The sequence below is a fragment of the Globicephala melas genome, chromosome 21 (assembly GCF_963455315.2).
Source record: "Globicephala melas chromosome 21, mGloMel1.2, whole genome shotgun sequence".
In the NCBI taxonomy this organism is placed as follows: domain Eukaryota; kingdom Metazoa; phylum Chordata; class Mammalia; order Artiodactyla; family Delphinidae; genus Globicephala; species Globicephala melas.
In genome coordinates, this window is record NC_083334.1 from 6,217,274 (window position 1) to 6,223,350 (window position 6,077).

At 43.8% G+C, this 6,077-nt stretch overlaps 1 protein-coding gene across 1 annotated transcript in view; it reads left to right on the plus strand.

The window, feature by feature from the left end:
• Positions 1–6,077, plus strand: part of LOC115838871 (zinc finger protein 705A-like) — a 38,129-nt gene that overhangs the window by 30,642 nt on the left and 1,410 nt on the right. The window lies entirely within an intron of this gene.

Below are 6,077 nucleotides of genomic sequence, written 5' to 3' on the forward strand. Positions count from 1 at the left end.
AGGGGTGGCCTCTCTCATCTCTACACAACTCACATGTTCGCGACAGAGAATAAGTCGTACAGTTCAGAAGCAAACCCCAAGGGGCCTGAGACTGCTGTGCAGAAGGAGTGTCCTGGCCTGACCCTCCTGTGGTGAGGCTCTGCGTTTCCATTTTCTCTAGGACCTTCAAGCATGGGTTATCATTATTCTTCCCGTTATCACAACCCTGTCTATATGCTAACGGGAAATAGAGGCCCCTCAGTTGAACCTGATCTTTCCAGTCCTTCAAAAATTGCTACAAGAACCTAGGTTTACTCCATTACAATCCTTTTTCCGCAATGCACAGCCCAAATTAAGAAAACGATTCCAGACATTTCTTTCTTTTTTTTTTTTTTTTTTTTTGCGGTACGCGGGCCTCTCACTGTTGCGGCCTCTCCCGTTGCGGAGCACAGGCTCCGGAAGCGCAGGCTCAGCGGCCATGGCTCATGGGCCCAGCCGCTCTGCGGCATGTGGGATCTTCCCGGACCGGGGCACGAACCCGTGTCCCCTGCATCGGCAGGCGGACTCTCAACCACTGCGCCACCAGGGAAGCCCCAGACATTTCTTTCTGTTTTCAAATTTGAACACAGTTTAATTACAAAGAAGGAAACTGGGGTTTGGGGAGCAAGAGGGGTAAGGAGAATTGTTTTCTTTTTTCAAGTTATTTAAATGTTCAAGTGTGTTCTATAAACACTTGAATAAATTTAAAACTGGGAAAAATAAATGAATTATTCCTCATTGCTCTCCTCCCCGCTACCCCAATCTCAATGCTGCACAGCCCTCCTCTGCAGCATCTGAATCACTGGATGGACTGAACTCACCTGAAGAAACATCTGCCTCCCTGTAGGACTATAAACGTTTGCTCCTACTCATTTCCATCACCTGTGTCCACCACATGCCTAAGCCCAAAGCGGACACTAACATGGGATACATTAGAAGAAACAACTTTTCACCTTTTCTTCAAGGACATGATTAAGGGGGTGGGGAACGGAATAAAGTAGTGTAAATATTGGGTAGGGGATTATTTCTTGATCAATCCCCGACTTGCCATAAGCCTCCCAGAGTCCTGAGGAAATATGACAGGCAGTAATTTAACTTCACGGGGGCACACAGGAGATCCAGGCCAAGACGGGAAACACACTCCTCCCCTGGAAAAACAGGTATCAATTCACAAGGAAGAGCAAGTCCTACTCACCTGGGGTTGCATTGTCTGGAACTCAGTCGCCCTGTCTTCCTGTGTATGCTCACCAAAGGACAGTTCAAAAGCTAAGCAAAGCTGAGGAAAGAGAAAGAAGCCAAGAGACTCCAGTCTTTTCTAACATTCCCAGACATGCCCACCGTCCTGAATCTGCAAACCTTCACATGGTAGTGACTCCTCAACCCACACGTGTCTGCAGCGGCGGCAAGGACAAATGGGGAGAGGGCTCTCCTCTCCGAGGGTCGACTATAAGTCTGTGACGCTCATAATGCAGATATTAACATCCTCACTACATAGACAACAAAACACAAGTATGGGGCTTTACAGTTTAATTAGACGCGGCGTTCCGATGTATTATTTAACTCCATCACTGGCACCAAATCCTAAGAGAACCTGACTCCTGCCATATGGAGAGTCTCGTATCCATAACCCAGGACGCCATTCTGGAGTCGCTGATTCTATAAATCTTGGTGAGGTCCACGAGCATCGTTTTGCAACACCCGTCTCAGCTCAGTAGTGTCCTGTACTCTCGCTCAAGATAACTTGCCTTTAGTCATCTGGCTCCTCCACAGGTGGAATTCAGGCAATGTCAGTGTCTCAACCCTAGCTGTATACTTCAGGGCCTTGGATACGTGACCAAGCAACTCTGGAATCTCTTTCATGCTGAGCGGAAACAATTCAGAGACCCATCCCTTGCTCAAGTGCTCAATGATTCTCCTCATGCGAGTCTAGCATATACAACCCCTCGCACAGAAACAAGCAGGAGTACAAGTGTCATAATGCTACAGTTATGCTGCACAATCCCCATAAGGCAGACAGGCTCATAAAATATAGTGAAGGGCTTTCATTCTGGAGGAAATTTATGGACCGGGATATCTCAGTGAAATGGTGTCTGGAATTCTAGTTATTTTTATGAACAAGATTATCCCTTCATTTTATAATTTAAGGATATGAAAGAATCTGTCAACTCTCAAGTACTACCTAAAACAAAGTTTACAATTAAATATATTACATCACCAAATACTGACACTGTGTCAACAGAATATGATTAAAACCCTTTGATGCTGAGGACCTGGAAACAGAAAAAAAAAAATCTGCTAGTGTTAAGTGAGACCCCGAGTGGAATTCACATGTATTTGCTTACATACATACGTTGTTGCATTTAATACGCACAACAACCCTGCCTTTATGGATTATCACACATTTTTCTTTTTTTAAATAAATTTATTTATTTATTTATTTATTTTTGTCTGCGTTGGGTCTTTGTTGCTGTGCACGGGCTTTCTCTAGTTGCGGCGAGCAGGGGCTACGCTTCCTTGCTCCGCGGCACGTGGGATCTTCCCGGACCAGGGCTCGAACCCGTGTCCCCGGCGTTGGCAGGCGGATTCTTAACCACTGCGCCACCAGGGAAGCCCTAGTCACACATTTAACAACTGATGTGCGCTAGGTTCAGGAAGCTTTATTTATATGACAAAATTGTGCGGCTAGAAATCGACGGAATAAGAATTTAAAATGAGCCCTGCCCATCTCTGAATATCAAATAACTAAATATTCTAATCTTGTGGGTAGACACCAAAACCACGTTTTACCTGTATATGTCACCAGTCAGATCCATGACCAGAGACCTCTCCCTCACAAACCTCCTCCTTTCGGCCTGTCCCTACAAATACTGCCCATGCCCAGGTTCTCCTACTACATGGGAACCTCCAGTTCACTGACCTCAATTTCCAAAATCAGCCCTCACCTCTCCTCATTTTTACGGGTCAGTGTAACACACAGTTACTCACTTCAGCATATACACACCAAGACCAACAATTCTAATGCCCCTTAGTCCTTCCCCATATCCGCTGAGACGCCAGTCCCAGATGACCCCAAATATCTCCTCTTCCCATGGCTGCATCTGTCACAGTTCAGGTTTAGGTATTGATCTGGTCTAATTACAGTGTCATTTATCTCCCAAAGGCTTTGTCTAAATACCTAGCATCTCACTATGGCTTACTAATAACTCTGCCATGCTTCATTAATAGGTCAATATTCTCTGTGCCTTTCAAATCTCACAAATGCTCTTTTCCTCTTTTCAAAAATGGCTTCACTTCCTACTGCAGAGATGAATTAGATAATGTGAAGAAACAGTTCCGCTCGCTGGCGTGAAATCTATACTTATTCCTGAACTCCAACTCATCAGTGTGTCTTCTCATGTAAAAACTGAAAAGTCATCTCTATTCCTAACTAAATCCAACTTCTCCAGTTGTACCCCTTTTTCACCTACTCCCTCAAATATTTCATATTATAGATTAGAAACTGAATTTATTGTACCAGCAACCTCTTCATCACTTCCCCATCCATCTCCTTAAACTCATTTAGTCTCTACACTCTTGAAATAACAACCAGCTCTAAGCCAGTTTACATCTCATCCCTGCCACGTGACCTTTCCCCTTCAAAATAAAACTGAAAAACAGTACATACTTGGTCACAGTATGGTGACAGTACATACTTGGTCACACTCCCTCACTTGTAAAAATCACTAATGATCTCGTTAATAAATTTTGATAAGATCACAGTTATTCCCCCATAATTAAATGCAATGAGTGTATCTCAACCTTTTACTTGGAACCAAAGCATTATCTCCTTTTGGGAACTTTCTCTCTCCTAGGATTATCTGACAGCTCAAATTCCTGTCTTTAAAATATTCTAGGGCTTCCCTGGTAGCGCAGGGGTTAAGAACCCACCTGCCAATGCAGGGGACACGGGTTCAAGCCCTGGTCCGGGAAGATCCCACATGCCACAGAGCAACAAAGCCCGTGCACCATAACTACTGAGCCTGAGCTCTAGAGCCCGTGAGCCACAACTACTGAAGCCCGTGGGCCTAGAGCCCATGCTCCACAACAAGAGAAGCCACCGCGATGAGAAGACCGTGCACAGTAATGAAGAGTAGCCCCCACTTGCCACAACTAGAGAAAAGCCCACGCGCAGCAACGAAGACCCAATGTAGGTAGAAACAATAAATAAGTAAAATAAAATTTATAAATAAATAAAACTTAGAATTGAGATGTCTCAGACTACTGGTGCAAGAAAGAAGAATACAAGATTCTGAAAAACCGTTTAAAAACAATCTACTGTCATTTTGAATATAAGCTTTTGTTTCAAAATCAATATTTTCCCTCCATGTCTTTTTATGACAATTTTATAAATTTGGGAGTGTCCTCGGTTTATTTCAACAATTCCTGTCACACTGAGGTCCTGCAGAAGACCTGTCATAAGATGAAATTCAAAAGTATCTAGGGCTGTCATTGGGTCACACAAAAAAAGTTAATCATGGTAATAATTCAACTTGAAAACGAGATACACTGAGAAGCATTATTTTAAATATATGAGAGAGAAGGCAACTCCCTTTAAAGCTTGCAAAGTGAAATCATAATAAATTCTGATTTGGATGTGAATAAAATATCAACATTTAAACATGGTTGGGAGTTTTAATACACCTACTCTTCTATTTTTCAATGTTTTTTCAACTACTTTCACTTTATAGAAAAACTACCCTCTAGAAAGTAATAAACACGTGTAGCGCTGCAAACACTACTTCCCTTTCACCTGGGAACCGGGTGCGTGTTGACCAGGCCCTTCCCGTGTCCCCAGGTCACTCGACCAAACACCCCGGCTCGTCGTGGTGCTTCCACCAGCGTCCACACGGGTCCCTTCCTCCGAATCTGTAGCGGGATTTCCCCTCAGAAATTATCTTGAACCCGTAAAAAATACGACAGTCTCCTGTGATTTTCACCCCAAACCCCTCACTGAACGCATACTTCTGTAAAAGAAGTCTTGCTAAATCAGTGCACGAGAAAGTGAAGAATAAAACACTTGGAAAAGTCCACAAAACGGAAAGCACTTTGCCGCTCTTTGAGAAAAATACGTACCTTCAGGTCGGGTCTGTCCTGAGGAAACAAACCGCTTGCTCTCGGGGGCAGGCGGCGTCCTCGAGGTCCGCGGGCAGAAAGCGCATGCGCCCTATGTGCGTCACGCCACGTGGCGCTTCTGCGCCCTCTGCCGGCGGCCGGACGCGGTACAGGATGCTGAGAGCTCGCTGTTCTGTGGGGAAGTGAGCCCTTCACAGGCTCTTGCGCAGTTAGCCTGGGGGTAACAGACACGTGAAGGGAGACGGCTATAACAGCCCATGTGCTAATGGATGACGGAGCTTAACGTATTAAGCAATGTTGATAGCTTAATATTATAAATATTTATATTACTATGTTAATATAAACGATTATTCCTTATAGACATGCATCTATGTCTATATGTATATATGGATCAATGGATCGGTAGATGCAACTTAGGTGGACATACATAGGTCAGAACATACAAAAACTTCCTCACACTGTCAGCTGAGAAGCCAAGAAACAAGCACTCCCCTGTAGCAATGGACGCATTCAGATCCACGTTGTTGTTGTTTTTGAACATATTTGCCAATGAAAAGAAACCATGTTCCTTGGAGAAATAGGTCATTCTAGGTCTGGAGCAGGAAATGTACAAGATGAACCTGGAGACTCTTGTAGTTCCAGACAGTGAGGAAGTGTTAATTCAACAAAACAATAAACGCACACATACACACACAGGCACAGATGGGATTATGTCAAAGGAAAACAGAAATCAACTAAAAGAATTCCCAAGGGCCAAAACTGGAAGATTCTGAGCAACAAAATAATTAAGTAGTATTCACTATAACCCAGGGTACAAAGTAAATATCCAAGAGTTCATACTGATTTAAATAAAAGACTAACTATATAAATAAATTGGGGGAGGGTACAAATCTCCCATGGAGAGGAATTCCTGATAATTCAGGTGGATATCAGCAATCCAGGAGGTA